Source organism: Lactuca virosa, chromosome 6, assembly GCF_052849685.1.
Source record: "Lactuca virosa cultivar CGN04683 chromosome 6, Lactuca_virosa_CGN04683_v6, whole genome shotgun sequence".
Taxonomy (NCBI): domain Eukaryota; kingdom Viridiplantae; phylum Streptophyta; class Magnoliopsida; order Asterales; family Asteraceae; genus Lactuca; species Lactuca virosa.
In genome coordinates, this window is record NC_136431.1 from 216,328,918 (window position 1) to 216,352,675 (window position 23,758).

Here is a 23,758-nt window from a genome sequence, read left to right on the forward strand (position 1 = left end):
CCCAAGAAGAAAAATAAAACAGAAACACCGTCTGCTGCTTTCATCTTCAACCTCAAGCTTCGTCCTCATTTCTCTCACCTTCCACTGCTTCTCCATAGCCGACCGGTGCTCATTCATCGTCACCTGCTCAATCATCGTCACCGGTCACTACCACACCCAACACCTCTGCATCCGCCTTCTTTTTTGAAATTGAAATCTGTATGAAGACTTTGATGGTAAGTTCTTCAATCTCGACTCAACTTAGTAGCAAGAACAGAATTCAAGGGGTATGATTATTGAAGATCATATGCTTTCTTGTTGTTTTCTTTTAAATTCAATCTCGACTCAAATAAGTTCTTCATTTCGTTTTCTCGTTTTTTCTCAATGATTATTGATGTTATGTCTTCTCCAACCTGTCGGTTATAATTTGATATCTTCTATTCTTCGTGCATTTGTGTCCGACCTGGTATTTTTTCGTTACAGATGGAGGGATTGTATCTACATGAAATCTTTACTTGTTTTGTGTATGAAACCATCTGCCCACAAAGTGTTCGATCAATTGCCTGAGTGAATATTTAATTGTTTGTGTTACAGATGGAGGGTTATGCATACAAAGACTGATGTATTAAGAGGATTCTTTGGGAAATATGTATGGAAATGTGATGTATTCAGAGGATTCATTTGATAACTTGATACATTTTATGAGTAGAATGGATTCTTTTGTTTCTATATAAAGAGGAATCCTTTGTTTCAAGAATGTATATGGAAATTTGATGTATTAAGGATCAAATGGGTTTTTTGTAATCATAGTTTGATGTTATAGTGTTATATTTATTAATTTTTAAATAATTTTTTTAATTGATATAATGTTATATTTATTAATATTATATTTAATATACTATTCTTAAGATTAATGTTATAATTATTAATTTTTTAATAATTTTTTTAATAATTAGTGGTCCCCGATTAATCCCCGCCTAGCCGATTAATCCCTTGATCCCAGTCCACCGATTAGCCTACGTCGAGCGATTTCTACAACCTTGGTAAAACCCATGTTATTTTTGTGATGAAGTATAGTTAATGTAATTAAAAATAAGTTTGTAATGAATTCGTTATCAAGGAAAATAATCTACATAGATTATATATACTTTAACATGCCTGGTTAGTCTAATTAAAAATAAATTTGTAATGAATTCGTTGTTAATTATTCATTATAATACTATGTTTTCAATAAATTATACACAACTTGATTAGCACAACTGGCTTAACCGCGTCCTTTTCTAGCATAAGCTTAAGTTCGAGTCTGCTTGCCAGCAATATCTATTCATTTTTACATTTTTTAGCTTTTAGTTTATGCCACATATTACCAATTCAAAAATATTTCATCCAAACCATATCTTCCAAACTCCAATGATCATAATAATAATTCATCCATAGTATAACAAAATTAATTAAGCATACAACATCCCAATAAATGTCGTCACAAATTAGCTACAAGTTTTGTTCCATAGCAAAACAAGCAAACGAAATCATATTCCATAGCAGAATTTCCTAGCAAATACCTACGAATGGCACTTCCATAGCAATTCAACTATGGAATTGGTTTCCGTCACAAACTCCATTGCATATTAACCACGATGATGAATTCCATAGCAGCAGTACAACGGAAAGTGATTTGGTAACAAATATCATTGGAAAATTGCTACGAATTTTTGTTCCATAGAACTATCGGTAGCATAATACCAATGGATATGGAGTCGGTAGCATTTTCCCTAGCAACTCCCACTCTCGCTACCAGAAATAAAATCCGTAGACAATGTGGTAGCAACATTGCTATGGAACGACATTCCATAGCACGATCCATTGCAGATTAACAACGAAAATACGTTCCATAGCAACCTTCCCTAGCAAAATCGCATTTTTATTGTAGTGTATTTGCTAATTGTTGCTGAATCAGAAATGATTTGGCGCACTGGTAATGCAAATTTAGTTGGAAGATCTACCTCCCAAACTTCCATGGACATTAACAATGGAAACATTGGAAGTCCATAAAAGTCTTCTCTTCCCAATGGAAAGGGATTGGCCATGGTCAAGCCGTTTGACCAAATGGTAAAGAGAAATGCTAAGTCTGAGATTGTCCCGTGTACCTTTCCAAAAGAATCTGTTTGCTTCTACTGCCAAGAGAAGGGGCATTGGTTGCGAAGCTGCCGTATCTACCTGAAAGACCACAACAATGGTAAAGTCAGAGTGTATGACCCTGCTTCAGGTATGTCCACTATCTAACTCTATTAAGTTCCTATTTGGAGATTCTTAATACATGATGTAATGTAATTACATTTTGATGTTTTGAAGGATCGAATAAGAGAAAGGAAGCTTAAAGAAAGAGCAGGCTGAGTCTGATCGTGAAGAGATGGATTTCGATCGCATGATTCGTTGATCAGAATTGTGAGCTGCTACTTAAGAGTTATGATATATTGCTTAGAAATATGTAGCAACATAGTTTTCATATGTAAATGCATTGTAAGGAAAAGTTTTCCGCATTTTATAAATAAATAAAATTTTGATTTTATCTTATATTTATATCTCCTTGCAATGGCATTTGTGAAAATTGATGTTTGTATGTTTCTATTGTTAGCAATGTTGAATTTACCAAATATTCTTTCGTTTGTGGTAGTGTCGAGAATTTACCAAATAAGGAAAGATTATGATCACCCAAGTTTCAATTTGACAGAAAATTGCAATCATGCAACTTTTATTGTATGATGAATGAGAACCATCATCTTTGGGAAATTAAGACTAATTCCTTGTTCACATGTATATGTGAGTCAAGTGAAGGACTAGGGGATCAGATACACTTGGTAGTGTGCTGGTCAGGTCCACCACAAAGATCGATAAGACTATTCGTCATGATTTACTAAAAGTTTAGTAAATATGGTTATGCTTACAAGTTTAAGTATAATTCTGAAACATTGGAAAAGTTTCAATGTATGACAGAACGAATGAGAAGAATCAAATTAGGCAGAAAGATAAAAGTTTCTCCAATCTGAAAAGATGGGAGAGTACTTTAGTATCGTGTTTTATGATCATCTTAATGATTATGGAAAACCATATTACAATTGATCTTCTAAGGATATATTAGTGCATTTGTATGGCTAAGAAGAGGAATCATGAATTGTTGAAATGGTTAAATCAAGAAGATGAGTCATACTTCGTTCCAAAACAAATCTTAGAGTCATACTCCAAGATTGTGCCTTGTGTGACATAATCTTAAGAAGGTTTAAAACACTCATCAAATGTGGAGTAAAATGTTTTTGCTCTTGTACATTTGAAATTGGTAAGTTGTGATGTTTTGGATAAGACAAAGACCAACTAAGACCAATTATGTGAAGTGTTTGTCTTGATAAGAAACCGCACTAACTCTTGAATATTTGTTTGTCAAGTAATGTTCCTTGAAAAAGCAAATCTTATATGTCAAGTGGTCGGTGGGAGTCTTAATGATCTTGAATAGCTTCAAGAACTAATCAAGAGTAAACCTATTTTTAATCACAAGCACACGACTTGAGATTTGTAACCTATCATGTTGACATATTCTTGTTTCTGTGCCCATTCCAGTTAAAGTTGACTATGCATGTGAGTTCTATGAGTGCTCAATTGTTTGCATAACAACTTGGAAGCAATGGTAGGCGCTTGTGCTGCCAGGGGGCAAGAAATTAAGATTGAACAAGTTCAGTCCATATGAGTTTGGATTTGTCACTAACCTTGTCTTGTAATTATGGTTATGACAAATTCATATGGATAGGAACACATACACCATAAAAATCTAAGTGTCATAAGGTTTCTCTCCAATTCATGAAAATGATTGTGAGGAAACGCTTTCACTAAGTAGATTTTAAGGAGATAGCAATTGCGTTATTTGCATTCTCAAATTCGATTATGAGTATGACATCCCTCTTCATAGTTCGAATTGTGAGAAATGGCAAAGGTCTAAATATTCGGTATTGCTCAAAGTCTCACCGTGGAAGGGACTTAAAAGATTTGGAAAAAGATGAAAGTTGAGTCCAAGATTTATTGTTCCATTCAAGGTTCTTCAGAGGTTTGGGAACCAAGCTTACAAGCAGGAATTGCCAAAAGAACTAGATGGTATTCATAACACCTTCCATGTGTGTTATTTGAGGAAGTTCACGGGAGAAGTTCCCAATATAATTCCACTTTCGGAATTAAGGATGGATGAAAATAAGAGGTTAATCGAAGAGCCTGAAGCAATTGTTGACCGTAAGACAAAGAAATTGCGACACAAGATAGTCGAATTAGTGCTTATGCGATGGAAACATACGAATGGGCCGAACCTCACCTGGGAAACAGAGAGTGACATGATGAGTCGCTATCCACATCTGTTTGCTGATGCATGATTTCGAGACGGAATCATTCTAAGGAGGAGAGAATTGTAACGTCTGCGTTTCTGGCTAAGCATTAAAATTATGATGTAATAGTTAGTGTCGAAAATTGTAACCTATTTGACGTAATAAAGAATGATTATGTGAATATTATGTGTTTCATGATTATTATAATATAATAAAATAGGAAAAATTAGTCGAATCGTTCGTAAATCGTAAAAATAAGTGCGTCAATATATATATATATATATATATATATATATATATATATATATATATATATATATATATATATATATATATATATATAGAGAGAGAGAGAGAGAGAGATAGGTTCATATATTCTAACTATTTATTGTGTGGACGTAGGATTGATTGTTGACCAATCAAAAATTTAAAAATAATTAAATAATTAAATAAATAAATAAATAAGGGTACTTTAGTAATTTGATTAATAACTTCCATAAATGCTTCTTATAACGGTAGTTCCTTTGACTTTTAATCTAATTTCTCCGTTTTTTATCTACAACCGTTCTTATTCAATCACCATTTTCAAAAACCTTATCCCACCTCCTGAGCCAAGAAGCCTCCATCGACCATTACCACCCATTCTTTTCATCGGTCACTCTCTCTTATATTCGGTTTTAATTTTTCATCTATATAGTTCCATATAACTCGACCTATTATGAAGCCGACAGATTTGACGGAAAAAAATGGTGGTCGTAGACCCTTCTTCGAAGTTGCATACACATATGAGATTATGTGAGTAATTTATAAATTTGTTATGGTGTCGCAGTTCCCCATGTTTATGCATCACTCTTATTATAATGCTTCCCCCATGATTGTGTTTTTGTGATGTATATAAATTGCATTAAATTAATTAAAAGTTCCTCATCGTTTATGTGTGAGTTGTTTAGTTATTGATTTTCAGCAGTACCCATTTCAAGTTTGTATAAGGGATTGTTATTATAATATTTACTTTATTAATTTGTTTTGATATAGCTACACAATTTTGTTATTTTGAAATTGCAATTTCTTGAGAAATGGGTCGAGACCTCTTTCAAGTGCTTAGTGGTAGTGTCCTGGGTTTTTCTTGGAGTTGTGGTATGGTTTTTGTTGTTGGTTTCTTTAACGCTTTATGTTTTTATTGAGCTTCTCTTTTGTTGGTGAAGCATTTGATGTAATTTGTTTTTATTTTTGTACAGACATTGTTGAAGCAAGGTTATAAATTCTTATGAAACTATAAATTCTGAAAGAAATAACATCAAGTAAATAAAAAGAAGCTTGGTGAAGAATGAAAACTCAGTTTGGAGCGTAATAAAGAATTAAAAGTAAGACAATAATATTCGTTCAGAATGGAGAATGGAGAATGTATTAGTATCTTACTTACATTTCAGTGTTTTATTCTTAAAGAATAAATGTAATTGTTAACTATTATTACTTATATTCTTTCAGAATGAATGTCATTTATGTATGTTTATAGTTGTATTTGTTAAAAATGAATGTAATTATTGATTTTAAAATATTAAAATTATTTTCATATAAAATTTGTATTCATTAAAAATTATTAATCTTGATAATATATGTTTATAGTATTCTGTCAGAATTTAATGTTTTCTTTCAAGATGATCATAAACACATTCTTTTAGAATGTCCAAATTAGTATATTTATTATCCAAAAAATAAGATTTTTAAAGTTTGGAAAATTAATTATTCCTTAAAATCTGCAATTTTCCTTTTTTTTAAATTTATGTTAATTGACTAAAATACCCTTAGAATGAAGTTAGATGGTATATTTTAATTATCTTCAATATAATAATATGCATTAGTCACTTTCTTAAAATAAGTAAAATGATTGGCTCACATTCATTCCTACATCCACACAATAATTAGTTAGAATACAATAACCTAAGCCTATATATATATATATATATATATATATATATATATATATATATATATATATATATATATATATATATATAATATTTAGAAAGTGCACGTCGTCCCGATCCAAAAAATATAAATTTCGTCAAAATCTGAATCCGTATGAATTAGATATGATTTTTATAAGATATAAAATTCAGACGTGCACAAGGAATGTGTGACGTAAAAAGTTACAAAGAGAATGGTTGACTTTTAGCTAATATCACAAAAAAGAAAATCGTAGAACTCCTTAAAATATAAATTTTGAGAAAAAGAATGCCAAAAACGGAGTCCGTATGAGAGAGTTACGATTTTAGCAAAATCATTTAATTTTATAAAAATATGGGCGAAAAATAAAGTCAAAATTAGCTGACGGAGACTAAACGAAAGTTGTAGATCTCGTCAATAGTTACGTGTGGATATAAAGAACGTGAAAAACGGAGTTCATATGAACGAGTTATAATTTATAATAGCATATTTACGTATTAAAATAAAGTATATATATATATATATATCATTATAAAGGTATCGACGATGCGGTCGTTATAAGACTAGTGTTGAGTACTTTGGACATTAGTTTAGTACAAATATCGTTAAATCTATTTAAAATAGTATTATAAAGGGTTGTTTAGTCATTTAAGTAACTATAGAGGGTGGTTTATGAAAATTCAATTACTATAAATAAAAGGCTCTAGCCTCTCATATTTCTTGCACCATTCTCTTGTTTCAAGAGTTTTTCCCTTCTTATCCTCGAGCATTTCGGTCCCTCGTGATTCGACTTCTCTTTTGGTAGTTTTATTATAGGAAGGTGAGTATGGAAGCGCTACAAGATTCTTTTTAGAAAAAAAAAGATTCAGTGACGAAGTTCTGACCACGGAGTCCTAAGTTTTCACTAGAAACCTTGTAAGTGAGTTATGCTTACCCTACTTTAAGTATAGCTTATGTTTAAGTTTATTATCGTTATTATGAACCTATAAACAATATATGTGCTAAGTATTATAAAATATACAAAGTGTTATTATAATATATTTTAACTACTCGCGGTACGGGGAATCTGGTTTGAAGGGCCGCACAGGGTTGTTGGATTTCAGAAGTGCTTAAATGCCAAAATGATCCTGCCCTCTGGTGTTTCATGTCTGGCCCCTGTATGTACATAGTGGTTGAAAAGTATTGTTTAACACTTATAAAATGATATCGCTCGTAAATAGTCGCAATAAATATTAGACTAAAATCTAGCGGTAATGATACTAGGTTTCATCAAAGTAAAATATAATTGTTTGAAGCGAAGCGCTGCCCGAGTTTGGAATCGTCACTTTAACTAGTGAGTGCATAGTTACTTTCAACATACACATAGATATGAAGTATTTAACGTAAATTACGTGCTATGTATGCATATTATTTGTGTTCTTGATATCTTTGTTGCATGAACAAAATATACATGTTTTATTTGATTTAAATTGTATATGTATTTTATACCTATAATTATGATGGGTAAAGATGAGTGTATAGATGACGACCACAGACTATTCTTGACAATCTATTAGAACGCGGGCAGGCTTGCAACCTGTAGGTGTTTGTGAACGATGTGTTCACCGGTGTGCTCTATCCCCCTCATGGTTGCCTAACTGACATATATTGTTGAGGAATCCCCTAAGCATTATTGTCATCCCGATGATGATCCGTAGGCTAGGTTCCTTAATTTAGATGCTTTAGGGACAGAAAGTGAGGATAGCATGAATGGGTAATCGGGTTGATTGATCTGATGAAATTAATAAACTTAATTATTGTGGGTTGAAAACCCTATGTGCTCACTAGGCTCCCAAGCCTGACCCACTTAGTTTCTTGTATTATAGGTAGTGGCACAAGAGCATAGATGTGGTGCTCTGATGAGAGATTATAGGCCAGTAGAAATAAATAGAATGTTGTAAGGCCTATGTTGTTTTTGTTTATGCTTTTGTTCTGTATTGCCAATGACATCCTGAGGTTTTTAATATAATGAAAATACATTTCATTGGAAATTCTTTGATAAATTCTTTATCATATTTTTAGAACAAATTCCGCCACATATTTCTTCAAAAGTATACTCTGATTTTCAAATAAAGCATAAACAAATCGGTCTTTTTTGGCCGTGAAATTGGGGATGTCACATACAACCTACATCGTAAATAGGTTACCTACGAAAGCTTTATAAGATTCAACACCATATGAAAAATACTATCACCGGAAGCCTTACGTACATCTACGAATTTCGAGTCACTTGGCTATGTAAGAAACAAAAACCCTCACCTAAAAAAACATGATGATTGGTCCAAAAAGTGGTGTATTTTGGGTCCAAACCCACGTCCAAAGCTTATCGCATGTTTGATCCAAAGCTACAAAAAATAACAGTGTCACGAGATGTCATTTTTTTATGAAAATTTGAGTTGGAGTTAGGAAAAAGAAACTGAGCCTACCTTAAAACCCCTGATGTTTTAGGTTCATTGGCTGGAGTTTTTTGACACCAAAAGTGGACTAGTATTGAGTGAAACACACAAATACATGAATGAAACTGAGAACGATGAAGAAAGCAAGCCAAACTCACAACCACTACCACCTCCAACAAATTATGAAACAAAAGTACAAAATGAAGTTCCAGAATTACAAAGGTCGAATCGCAACACACAACTTCCACGGAGATATGACGGCTTTGAAGTTGACTTCTACATTAAGAATCAAGAATTACTTTTAGCTCTCAGTGAAGATGAACCAACAACTTACTATGAAGCCAAGACAAATCCTTTGTGGGTAAAAGCAATGGAAGAAAAAATCGACTTAATTAAAAAAACGAAACTTGGAAACTTGTAAAAAGACTAAGCAGTACAACTATTATTGGTTTAAAATGGGTCTATAAATTAAAATGATATGAAAGCAGCTCAAAAGCAAGTACAATGCTAGAATTGTAGCGAAAGGGTATCTCCAACAACTCGGTATCGATTTCGAAGGTGTTTTTACACCGGTAGAATGTATTGAAACTGTCAGAATTTTAATAGCGTTTACTGCTTCAAAAGGTTGGGAATTAAATCATCTCGATGTAAAGTCATCATTTCTACATGTTGAAAAGAGGAAGTATATGTAGAACAACGTCAAGCACCTCGAATGTGGAACGTGAAGCTAGAAATAATTCTTAAGAATATGAAGTTACAATTTTATGTGCAAGAACAAGCTATATACAGAAGAAAAATAGATTCGGATCTAATCTTAGTTTGAGTTTGTGTTGATGATCTTGTTGTCACATGAACTAATGTGTCGATTATAAACAAGTTCAAGCAAGCAATGGAAACACACTTTTACATGAGTGATCTCGGGATATTACCTTGGAATAGAGTTGTATCAAATGAAGGAAAACATATTAATCATGCAGGAAGGATATGTGAAGAAGGTGCTTAATGACGTTGGCAAGTATGAATGCAATCTTACTCTAGTTCCAATGGATCTGTATGTAAAATTGGTTGGAAATAGTGTTCAAAGTCATTTACTATTTTGGTAATATTTCTAATAGTAGCAGGGTCCTTTTGGGTTGGCCTCATAACCTAAATAGCAATAAGGAAATGAAGATAAATAAGTTGTTAAATTGTTAACGGATTAATAAATTAATTAGTAATTATTTTGATAATTAATTAAACAGTTTTAATAAATTAAAGAGCTTGAATATTAATTAATCCAAGAGATTAATTAGAATATTACAAAAGCTCTTGGAGATCTAATATGGACGAAAATGGCAGGCTTCTTGATAAGGATAAGGCATGTTTGAATCAGATAATGATTAACCTTAAGAGTTTGAATCCTTCTAGGATTCTACCTGCAACCTATAAATAGATCGCTAGGGGTAAACCCTAGAGCAATTGATTCCCTTGTAAAATTCATCCACTTCTTCCCTCCTCTCTAAATAACATAAATTTTAACCCCCTCTCCTAAGGCTGGTGATTTTTGTATAAACCCTAGTTAGGGTTTATTTTTTTGCTTTTGGTGTTGTGGGTCTGATTCTATTAGAGGGGTGCTACATCGGATCCTTCATCCATTGCAACAAATTAGTAGTGTCGAGATCATACTCAAGCAATAAAGAGGCCAGTAATTTGTTATTTTTTTAAAGTATGTTGCTAAAATAGTAAAAAACCCTAGATTCTAGGATACATGTGCACTTAGGTAAATCTCTTGATTGTTTCCGCTACCTTTAGATGGTGTACTTGATGCTAATAATCCCCAAAAGTGATATCAGAGCCTAATTGGATTTAGTTAATAGCACACACTTTGTACAAATTAAAAAACAAAAGAAACCTCTTAATCGTTGTCGCGGCGCAGTTACCTGCTGATCGCAACGCTGCGAGCGGATTTTCAGGATTTCGGGATTTTGATAAAATTTTGAATTTTTGTAATTAATTTGAAATATTATTTAATTATAATGTAAATTTGAATATTTAATTAATTAAATTTGAATATTATTTGAATCTGAATTAAAATTAGAATATTTATGTTGAACCTTATTTAATAGGAAAAATAAATTAGAAAGACAAAATTACAAATTTAAAAGGTTTAAATTCAGTTTATGGTATAATTTACTGTATGTATAACAATTATACCACATGTTTCCTCACATGTTAATAAATATATTATTGTCGAATCAAGACTAGGTGCACCCATTCTAATACTATAAGAAGGGTTTAAGAAGGTCTCTATGATTCCTATTGAGATCGGTTTGTAAAATGCTTTGCACTTACCACCCTTACCACCTTTTTGTATTTTGAGAGTGAGGTTAATGAAAGGGTTTGACTGGATTTTTTTCAAGATTAAAATTATTAATCAAGTAATAAAACAAAATTCCTTTTTTTTGTATATTGAAAACACACATTTTGTTTATATTTTGAAGATGGAGCGTGTGTGGTTAATTGACACGTCATTACGAGAATATAAGTTAAAATAAGAGTCACTCATGAATTATTCTATCGATGGAGCATGTGTGTTTAACCGACACGTCAACATAAGAATAATTTTGCATTTCATGGTTGATTCACCATCTATTCATGATCTGTGACATCCTCGTCATTGAATTTGTAACATCCCGTTTCGGATCGTATTGCGATTCAAGGCTCATAGGCCGTAATCCGAGCATGAGAAGATTTTGAGGCTTTGAAGGAGAGAGGTTTAGGCCCTTTTTGGATAGGGATAAGGTAGGTTGTGTGATGAAAGGGTTCGGGTTGTGCTTTAGAGCCCAAGAGTATCGGCGAAGGCATTGGCTCGATCTTTTATGAATTTTGGGTTTTTGCTAGTGGAGTTTTAAGGCGATGATGAGTTTCTAAAAGCATAGGGCTTCTCGCCACCCTTCTGTGGATATAAGGTTCGTTGGAAACTGACTTATAACGAAGAAGTTATGATAGTTTGAAGTTTTGGCAAGTTTAGTCCTTATTCACAAATGGGTGGCAATTGGGTACGCAGGGCATACACTTGTGTACGCGCAGCGTACTCATGTGCGTAGCATGAATGCGGAGACCACCTAGTACGTTGGGCGTACTAGGCTCAGAGTGTAAACCCTAATATTTTGAGGTGACCCTATTTAAGGAACATGATGGCCTCATTTTCAGCCACCATTTCCAATCTCTAAGCCCTCTCAAGCCCTAATCTAGTTTCCCCTAGTTTGTGTGAGTGGGGTTGCTCATTTGAGTGTTTTTGGTAAAGCTTTTGGTGAAGAAGGAGTCTTGAAAAAGGATAGCTTGTGCAACTAGCTTTTGGATCTGATTTCTACTCTTATTGGTGCATCTTCCAGAGGTATCAAGTTCGAAACTTGCTCATTGTTGTGCTAGTTCTTGTTTTGGGTCTATTTTAGGGTTTTATGTCCCAAGATTGGAACTTTGTGAGTTTGGTGAACTCCAGAGCAAATCTCCTGTCCTTTTAAGTGTATTGGGTTGCCTTGATTCATAAAAATGAGAACTTGGTCGTCTAGACCTCTTCATGCATGTGTTAAGATGATTTAAGAGAGTCTTAATGGTTATTTTGGAGTTGGGTCCCATTAAGACATGCAAACTGATAAAGTCGCCAACTTTATCAGTTAGGAGCTTGTAATGAAGCTTCCCTGAGGTTTGGATGCTTTGGGCTGAAGTGGTTAAGTCAAAAATAGAGTTTCTGGACCTGAGTAGTACGCCCCGCGTAAGTCCCAGTACGCCCCGTATACTGGTCTAGTTTACCCGATCAGCAGTGGTGTGTACGCTGAGCGTACCAGGGGAGGTACGCCCCGCGTAGCCTCGCTGTGGGCTTGATTACGTTTTGGGCTTTGTATCCTTGGTCCATTTTGTTTGGACCTTATGTTTGGGCCTCTGGGCCATTTGAGACTATTGTGGGCTAAGAGAAGCCTTGGGCTTATGATAAGGCCCATATGGGGGTTGGGCCCAATTTGGAAAATAGGCCATTAGTGGGCCCTTTGTGGATCTCTTGGAGGTTGGGTCTTGGTGGGCCCATTGGGTTTGGGTCATTGTGAGCCTGTTTGGGTGGGGACATCTTTGGGGCGTAGTATTGGAGTGTAGCCTTCCATAGTTTTTTATTATGGTGTTGGGTTGTTTTGGCCCAGTTCAGGAGCCAGTGTGCAGCGACAGCAGCAGTGTAGGATTTCTCATGTAATGATTGAGGTGTGTCTTCTCACTGTACTTACTTGTGTGGTAATGTATGAGTGACCAGAGAGTCTTATTTGTGTTATTAACCGGAGTGTCCTTTTTACGTTGTTGGCCGGAGGGTCTTATTTATATTATTGACCGGAGGGTCTTATTTGTATTACTGACCAGAGGGTCTTATCTGCTTTAAGTGTTATCCTGCATTCTGTCTTTTTGACTTATGTTGTTATATTATTCTGTATATATGTTGAGCTATGACCGGAGGGTCCATACCGAGCCGTGAGACCGGAGGGTCTTCACTAAGACAAATGAGCGGAGGGTCCTTATCGAGACATAGCCATGAGAGGCTAATTATTTGTGTATGTGGTATTTTGGGGAACTCACTAAGCTTCATGCTTACTGTGTTGAGTTAAATGTGCTTCAGGTACTTCTGTAGATTTCGGGAAGGCGGAGGCATGATTGTACACATCCGTCGGCTTATGGAAATTTAAGGATTCTGGGATACTCTGATATTGTTTTATAATAACTTATAATTTTTGTGATGACTGGAATTAATGAGTAATATTTTGAGAATTAAAAATGAAAATTTTGTCTTGAAAGTTGAGATGTTACAGTTTGGTATCAGAGCCTTGGTTTGAGGGATTCGGGCACACCCTCGGGTACGTCTGGACTAAAACCGAGGAGTTGATAACTTTTCAAAAGAGAATAATTTTTCATCACACGATTTTCCAAGGAGATCAAAGAGTTTTGAAGGAAGATCCAAAGCGGCGTGTACAATCAGCCAGAGCCCGAGCGGTAATTTCCCAAAATACCCTTACTTGATTATGTGTTGTTATTATTGCGTGGATAGAACTGCATGCTAGTTTTGGGCTAGTAATCTGCTCAGTATTTCATGCTAGTGTGCATGCTTAGGAGAGATGCCTTTATGCATGTTATGTGTGACAACCCGAAAATTTTTATATTTTTGCCTCTTAAAGCTCAGTCAGTCAGCTCAGCTGAGTGTCAGACTCATTTCTGCTATCATTTAGCCTCGTTTAGAATCTGTTTCAAAGTTTAAAGCTCAACACATTCAATCCTCGAGTATAGGAATGGATCGCGTACAATTCTGGCACCAAAATCGATCCTTACACTCCAACATCAGGAGTGTAGGGCCGCACACTGGGTGTGCGGCCGCACACCCCTCTCCTGGCAGCACACTCACGTGTACAAAGGGTAGACTCATCCTCCTTTAATCCCTTTTCACCCTCCCAAGCCTAGAACTCGATTTTGCTCTCAACTACCATCCGATTTTCAGCTTAGATCTTCGAGTTTGTAAGTGTTCTTCTCCCGAGTTGTTGTTAATCTTCATAAACTAGTTACATCCTTTGATTTCATCCATTTGAAATTATATTTTGTATAGATCTTCAAGTTACACCAAGAACAACAAGAACACACACTTGTTCTTAGCGATTTTGGACCTTCTCGAACCTCCGGATCGTAAGTACCCTTTCCCTTTGCTTGAATCTTGTTTAGAACACTAGATTAAGGCCTTAGAATTGCCCAGAACTCATATTGGTATGGTGTGTGTGGCCGCACACCCAAGTGTGGCTGTACACCCCTTAAAAGACCCCAAAATGGCCTCCAAAATGTGTTTCTAGCTTCACCACTTGTTGAGCAATTGTCCCACAAGCCTCCCCACCTTTGGATAACGCTTTTGTGCACTCTTTACCATGAGTGTGCGGCCACACACTCCCTGGCCGCAAACCCATGGCCGCACACTCCTTCATATGGCCGTACACTCCCATTTAGTGAATCACATGTGATTCCAACATTTGGACAAAGTGTTTCCTAGTCCCGTAAGGTGTTTCCTTGCATTTGGTTGCTTCTAAACACTATATTTATGTCAATATATGCCATTATATATCATTTATGACTCGTTAAGTCTCGGGACTTCATTCGTGGAACTTCTCATCCTTACGCACGTATTCGTTTGAATCACCCACATAAGGTGAGTTCATACCCCGTAATCAATCTTTTAAATTGTTTTAAATGCTTTTAAGGGGGGGAATACAAGTTGAACACAATGATAATTGTGTAATTGTTTGTTATAAAAATTTTCAAAAGATTGCTTATGTCATTTATAAGTTGTCAAAGCATTTCAAAAACTCTTTTAAAGTTATGTTACTTTATAGTTTAACCAAACTCCGTTTTTAAAGTACAAGCATAACTTAGTAGTAAAATGAGTCTTTTCAATAACAGTTCAAGTAAAACACTAGTAAACTATAAGGGGTATAGTTTAGAGGTTCAGTTCATACTAGATAACATAAAGAGAAACAGGGAGGTAGATACAATACACGATAACATAAAGTGAAACAGGGAGGTAGATACAATACTTCAAAGAGAACATACTAAGACACTATAACAGAACGAACATACTAAGATGCTATAGCATAGAACACTACAAGATCTAATTATACCAATGAATCACTAACTCATTGTTCTTAACAAAAGGTGATAGTTAAATTGGGTATACATGATCATACAACTTTAATGTGAATTACACGGCTAGCAATTGTTTGCTGCAGTCGCATTTGGTTCCCATAATCTCTTGACAGGGAGAGCGTATAGTATGGGTACTAGCCTTCACATTATGACCTTAATAAAACAAACATGTTTTAAGGTAATTAGTACTACAGGATGTCAATTCAAAAGACAACTGTGTACTTATAAATTCCCATTACTTTCAGTAAGTGACAGTTCCACTTGAAAGCTAATACAAACTATTTTCGAGTCAAGATAGTTATAAACTAAGGAGAACTTACATTTTACAAACGACACACAGAACAGTAGAGTCTAGTACATTCAGTAGAAAGGGATCTATAATGCTAACTTTATGATTCCTTAGTGTATGCATTCAGGGATATATATTAATCGGGTCCAACAGGTAGTAGGATGTGTGCTTTCCGCTTCATTTCCTGTTCCTTGTTTGGTTGTGGGCTTAGAGCAGATACACCCATCCTACTATCTATCCGAGCTTAGCTATATATATGTTCCGTATACACCAAGTAATCATAAGGGGTACCATGTATGGGTCAGGTCATAGGACACTAATTCAATGCATCGTTTTCTAGTACAAAACATACTTTTCAAATGAAGAACTTTTGGAATACAAAACTAGAAACTTAACCAGTAAAGGGTTTAATCCATTTTATTAAACCAGTAAAATTTAAAGGACCTTAGGTGGTTAATTCTATAATACCTTAGTTTATACAGCAAGGTTATATATAATTAATATCCGATAGGTAGTTGGATGTGTGCCTTCCGCTTCATTCCATGTTCCTTGTTTGGTTGTGGGTTTAGGGCAGATTCACACAATTAACTATCTGTTCGATATTAGATTATATATAACTAGTATAAACTAAGTGATTATAGAAGGAACTACTATGGTTATCATTTTATTATAAGAAATAAGGGTTTTCTTAAAGGATCTTTTCATCAAATATAAAGAAACTATTACAGTTAACTCCGTGAGTACCGGGTGAATACGCAGGGGTTATATACAACGATGATCTAACCAACAATGGGATGTGTGTCTTCTGCCTCATTTCTTGTTCCTTGTTTGGTTTTGGGCTTAGGGCAGATACACACAACCGATTGTTTGTTTACTCTGGGTTTTATATAACTTGTATCCATTTAATACACATAGAAAGGACTGTAGAGTCATTTTTACTTATCTTTCACCAAAGCAGGAAATATAGGATTTTCTGGAGGAACAGGCAAACTTTTCTAAACAAGAACTTACTACAACTTACTACATCACTAAAATCTTATGAACTCACCAGCTTAAATGTTGATCTACGCTTTCAAAATAACTTGTATTCTCAGGAGACCAGTAGACAGGTTCGCGCACTGGGATTCAGAAGATGGAGCAATATAGCTTCATGTCTTTTTGTTAATTGCTATGTATTCTATATTATGTGAATCACATACTTTGTAAACACTTTCTTTCTAATGAAATGGTTGTTTATTACTTGCTTACTATGATGCATGTCTTGGGATACTAAACATGACGTCCTCCGCCCCAGAACGTTTCCGCCGTTCCGGTTTTGGGTTGTGACAGATTGGTATCAGAGCATTGTTTATAGTGAACTAAGTATATCAACCGATAAAAGATATACAACTATAAATACAATAGGGCCGAAGTGCTCTGGATAAGAATATATTTTGAATATATAATGATACCTTATAAAAGTATACATACTTGCTTATACATATATACACACTAGAACAAGTATCACGAGAAGAACAGAACAGAAGAAGTTAAAGGTTGAACACTATGGTCAAACCTGGACAGTTATGTAATCATAGCTAGAATCAATATAGCCTGATCAAATATATGCATTCGAGATGTGACCGACATGTGTTTGGGAGTGATGTGGTGTTGCAACGGTCTTAAAACTTACCTAATACTAGTCAAGAGAATACTAGATCAAGTACATAGAGTTAGAATACTATAGGAGTATTCTATGATACTATAACGCGATAAAAAGTTTAAAACATACCAAGAAGATTACATTAAAATACTATAGGAGTATTTTAGGCACTATACAAATAACTTATTTGATAACTTAAAAGACCCTTACGGATAGGTCTATAATCTTGAAATGTATACTCCCAACGTTATATATAATTGAGATTTTATAGACTTAGAATTTGTGATCTATGCTTCACTACCTGTTCCTTGTTTGGTTGTGGTTTTGGAGTAGGATCACCTATTCGAAGGTCTATTTAATCTTGAATTATATACAACTTGTATACATTGTGCAATTATAGAAGGACCCTGTAAGGATCACCCCATAATGTTTCACTTAAAACTCATAGATTCTTTAGTCACTTCCATTCTCGCACGACAAGCCCAGGTAGATGTAACCATTTCCTCATAGTAGACAACAGAAGAGTCAGGAGGAAAGGAGAGCAAGTTCATGAGAAACTTTCAAAGAAGGATCAACCGAAGTAACCAAAACGTCATATGCGTCACACTAATAAATAATAATTTTGTTTAACTTAATGAGCGAATGGAGACACTGCTCACATTATATGTTAGGATTATTTTCTTACATGCAGCTGGTAACAGTTATTCAGGCAACATATATTCATTCGAGGATAGCCATTCCAAATTCATAAAGTTTATTAGGTATAGACTCTCTTATGAATTGTTTCCAGAACCCTGTGGAAGTCAGGACCCAATACACTCAGAACTAGAATAACCTTGTCTTTTCAGCTTTCGGCTTCTGTCCATTGCTTTAGATTTATTCCATCTCATATTTGTATTCTTTTAGCAAAGATACCTCCTCGCAGATCAAACAGACGCACTACTCCGATAACTCCAACTCCACTGCCGCAATTCGATCCTCCTGATCTCCAAGCAGTGATATCCTCCGCAGTAGCAACTGCTCTAGCTCACTTCGGTGAAAGTGGTACCCTCGAATCTGGTAGCGGTACCCACTTAACCAACCCCGGAGTTGCTCACGAACACCCAAGGGAGTGTTCATATAACGACTTCATGAACTACAAGCCAAATTCCTTCGATGGGAATGATGGAGTCATCGCTCTGATGCGATGGTTCGAGAAAACAGATTCGGTCTTCGAAATCTGTTCGTGCCCTGAAGGGAGCAAAGTGAAGTTTGCTGCCTGAACCTTCTCTGACAGAGCCCTGACATGGTGGAACAGCCATGTAAAGTCACTGACCCTATCAGTGGCTAACTCAATAAGTTGGGAAAACCTAAAAGAGTTGATGCTGGAAGAATACTTCCCGTTGGGCGAAGTTCAAAAGCTGGAACAAGAACTGTGGGAGCTCACTATGGCCAGCTCATACATAGTGGCCTACACTGACCGGTTCAGCGACCTAGCAGCTCTATGCCCCGGGATGGTTACCCCAGAGAGCAAGAAGATAGAAAGATACATCTGGGGTCTATCTGCCCCGATCCAAGGAGATGTGCTGTCTTCTAACCCAGCCACATTCGATAGTGCCAAATGTCTGGCTCAACGGCTCATCGACCATGGAGTTCGCCATGGTGTAGAAGTCCCCGTTCCCGAGCCAACGAGGGAAGAGGACTATAAACAGAAGTCGGGGAACAAGAGGAAGAAGAAGCGAACAACACAGGACACCCCGCAGGAGGAACAAACGAGTACTATGTACACCGCCACAACACCTGCTACTCCAGCACCTGCCAGTCGATATGCTGGAACCCTCCCGAAGTGTGGAAAGTGCAACTATCACCACACCGGAGTATGTCGGGAAATGCAGTGTCTGAACTGCCACAGAAAGGGACACACAATCCGTTTCTGCAGGGCACCGACTCAACCGATCTCCCAAGTCGCCGGAGTTGAAGAAAACCAAGCCTGCTATGGCTGTGGTGAGACGTGACACTACCAGGAGGACTGCCCGATAACAAAGAACTCAGGAGCGGATGGAAGAATTCTGATGATCACCGCAGGAGAATCGAGCATGAATTAGAGATACGTGGTGCCATTCTTTCTGTTCCAAAGCATCCACATGTTGATCAAGCTGTCTCTGTTTCCTCTATTCCATCAGCTCGATCTGTTCGATATGATTCTAATACAAGAATATGGTTTGTTATGTGTCTTTTGCAATATAAAATCAAAGGTCATTAGAATATGACCATTCGAGGTGTCGTTGTAGCAAAAGTAAAGACCTTATCTTGGATTTAGTCTATAAACTAAGAAGGAGCAGGAGTCTGCAAAGAGAATTGAGTTTTAACTCAAAGATTAGGATCGAAGGCCCAATAGAGAATGAAGAACGAGTGCAGATTTGAACATCGCCATCAATTAAGAGGTTTGAAGAATTTGACAATCATTTAGTTAAAGGTCGTACAAATCAGATTACCATAGAGGAAGTACGCAAGGACCTGAATGTTGTGACTGATTCATTTCTCGTCAACTCTAGACTTGCTCATATATTATTTGATTTTGATACCTCAGATTCTTTTGTGTCTCATAAATTCGCGTATTCCTTCCAAATTGCATGTTATTCATTCGCCCAATCATTTCATGTAGATACTACGGGAAGTATAACATTACTTGCTAATAGAGTCTATAGAAATTGTGTCATAGAAATTTAAGGTTATAGTTTTCTTGCTAACCTGATTCCTATCTCCTTCCCAACTTTGAAATTATTCTCGGAATGAATTGGTTGTCAAAGAACCGCACAAAACTCTTGTATTACGAAAAGATGATATGCATCCCTATCGAAAGGGGGAATCCTATTTATGTCTACAGTAAACAAAGACTTAAAATCTTAAAAATAACCTCTTTTCTAGAAACCCGTAAACTTATATCGAAGGAGTATTCTACTTATCTATACAGTTGATATCTTAAAAGAGGGGAAGAAAACTGTAAATGATGTTCCTTTGATAATAAATATCCTGATATTTTTTCCTGGATGATTTGCCGGAACTACCCCGGATAGGCAAATAAAATTCAGAACTGACTTTATTTATAGTGTTGCTCCAATTGTCAAAGACTGTTATACAGAATAATAGCATTTGAATAATTGTCGACCGAATGACTAAGAGTGCACATTTTCTATCCATACGTGAAATAGATCCAATAGAGAAATACGCACAAGTATACTTGGATGAAACTGTTGCAAGACATGATGTGCCGCTAAAGATTATTTCCGATCGTGATAGTAGCTTTACTCTCAGCACAGCTTATCATCCCCAGACAGATGGTCAGAAGAAGAGAACAATCCAAACAGTAGAAAATATACTAAAGGTATATGAAGCACTATATGGGCGTAAATGTCATACTCCATTATGTTGGCGTGATGTAGGAAAGAAAGTCCTTAGTGGCCCTGAAATGATTCAAGATACCACCGATAAGATTCAAATTGTACGAGAAAGAATGAAAGCGACCCAGGATCGACAGAGGTCCTATGCAGAAATGAGGAGACGACCCGTAGAATTCCGGGTGGGTGATTTTGTAATACTGAAGGTATCTCCATCGAAAGGTATTATGCGATTTGGGAAGAAAGAACGATTGGTAAGCAAGCATACCACTAAGAATTGTCTGCAGATTTGACAGATAGTCATGATGTGTTTCATGTAAGTTATCCGCGTAAAGGTCTAAGCATATATGATGAAACGCTCCTCTTATCCGAAGTGAAAATGGATAATAAAATAAGAGTGAGATAAGAGCGAAATATCCTCATTTGTCTAAATCGTTGAGATTTCGAGGACGAAATCCTCAAAAGGAGGAGGTATTTGTAACATACACGTTCAGTTATCATGTTATGTAATTTTAAAAGTGAATAATATTATGAAATATTATATGAAATTTGAGTATTGAGTTCTAACAGATGGTTTTTACTAGAAATGAAGTAAAACTATGTTTAGAATCAATTGGAAAATATTGGAAGTCTTATGAGATTCCAATCAAAAGACAAATATCGAAATTTAACGAAAATATAAAATTTTAAATAAGTAAAATTTTATTATTGAAAGTTGTAAAGAATCTCGTTAGAAACATTTAGGCGAAAACCTCATCGAAATCCGAGTTATAACGAAGAAGTTATGACCAATCGAAGATCCGCGACAAAACCGGCACAGCGCCGAATGACGTAAAAAGTGAGTTTTTGATAAACTACTTTTTAGCCTTGGTGATCTAAATGAAATTTTTAGTATTTGTTAAACCGAGAATTTTCATAAAAAGAACGTCAAAATCTGACTTCGTATGAGGAAGTTATGATTTTTCTTAGTTTCAGAATAGTAGTAGACAGCTAAAAACTCGAAATAAAGTTCGAGTGATTTTTAGCTGACGCAACCTAAACGAGAATCGAATGTCTCGTCAATAGTAGTACAACGGTAAAAAGACCGACGAAAACGGACGTCGGATGAAGAAGTTATGAATTTTTAACGGATTTTCCTGTCCCGGTCTGTTAAAAATAATAATATTAAAAATAGATTCAAAAGTAGCCAACGAAGTCTAAACGAAAGTTATAGAGTATATTTCTGCCTACGCGTCCATATAAAGAACATCAAAAACGGAGCCCGTATGCGAAAGTTATGGATTTTAGAAATTTGGGCCACAATTTCCGAGAATTTTCGCATGTGTAAGGCTAAGAAGCGGCCACGTCGTCGGATCCTCGCAGCTCGCCCCATGTCCGACCCGTGTGTCTCCACCCCTTGCATCCGAAGCGCGTTCCAACCAGCGACCAACACGTGTAGCGTTAGAAGCTCCTGAGTCCGACGCGTGCCCAACGCTGGACCAATCCGAGGCGGACACGTGCCCTTCTTCCTCCGACCGAAGTTCCGAACCTCGCACTATATAAGCGAGGGTGCGAACCCTCCCGGTTTATGTTGGGATTTTTCACACTTTTTCACTTTAAACCCTATTTTAAGCCAATTTTAATTCCCCAAAGCCACGAGATCATTCTCAACACCCGAAATACGTTCCGAAGAGCCCGGGAAATTTATCTTTTCGGTTTGAAGCTCAACCCTTGCAGGGCCCGATTTTTTAATAAAGCTCCCAGTTTTCAACGAAGAAACTTATTTATTAGAACGAAGTTCTGCACAAATTACTATTTTAACCTCCGGTTATTTCACGGTGAGTTCAATATATAGGAACAATTGTATGTTATGTGTTATATGTTCTATGTGCTTTTCCGTTGTTATTATTTCTACTATTTATGATAGCAAAGATATACCTTTGACCATGTGATCAGTGAAAGAACTTAGATTCACGGTGGTACTGGTATGTAGCCTCTGGTCATGTAGAACATGTCTCGTAAGAGAATGACTTCTATTCTATGGCATTGGCAGAAGGCTAGACAGGGCTGAAAGCCTGAAATCTACCAAAATGTTTAATCAGAAAGTGTATGTCTTCTATGCCATTTGGGTCGAAGCTTTATTGATGTATATCAAGTATGGAAATTGTTATGTCTCATTGATTGTATATCTTTGAATCAAATCATTGATTGATATGGAAAGTTTGTCACATGATTCACATATGCCTTTGTTGTTCCTTGTTCCTCTTTGCTTCTGCCATATTGAAGTATATATATGGCATAACATTATATTGTATCTATTATTCAACTCACTAAGTGTCACCGCTTACCCCTCTCAATGTTTAACAATTGCAGGCAATAAGCAACCAGTATAGTTATATACTGATAGAAGATTTTAAATAGTTCGAAACTATTGTATTTAGTAATCATGTATGTATAAAAGTATAGTATCCTTGGTAGTTGTGTAATATATAACACTTTGTAATAGTCGGTTTGTATCCAGTCGTATGTAATCACTTTATCAAAGTAAAATATTGTTTTTTATGAATATGCATGTAGCATGTTTTGGAGTAACAATTGTCAAATATGAAAGTGTGGGTCTTTCAATCATGGTATCAGAGCAATAGTTTAAGTGAACTAAATACTACGGATTGGTATTTAGACTTAAACTGTTGGAACTCCAATATATGAACGGATTCATTAGGAGTATATAGATACAAACCATAGGAAAGATTTAAGTGGGGTATTGGGTAGTGATAAACCCTAGTATTCTAAAATATTAAGTTACTTCAAAATTTTCAAAGAATTAGTTTAAGTGAACTAGGAATCTTGAGAATTTCTAGACTTAAACATGGATTGCTAAGGGATGATGATACAACGTGTATCTAGTATATTTGACGTTTAATACCTAAATGGACACAAGCACTAGAATATTAGAGGAGATATGTCTTATATTCTAATATGTGCTAAATGATAAATGAATATAGCATGCCTTACGTTGCTTGCTTATATTGCTATTACTTGAGAGAGTTTAAGGT

The 23,758-nt window shown here is 35.7% G+C and overlaps 1 long non-coding RNA gene across 1 annotated transcript; it reads left to right on the forward strand.

The window, feature by feature from the left end:
* Positions 1-4,997: 4,997 nt before the first annotated feature.
* LOC145120509 (uncharacterized) lies at positions 4,998-5,872 on the forward strand. Its single transcript, XR_013714223.1, has 2 exons — positions 4,998-5,135; positions 5,579-5,872. It is a non-coding gene; the product is annotated as an uncharacterized LOC145120509 (long non-coding RNA).
* Positions 5,873-23,758: the final 17,886 nt, after the last annotated feature.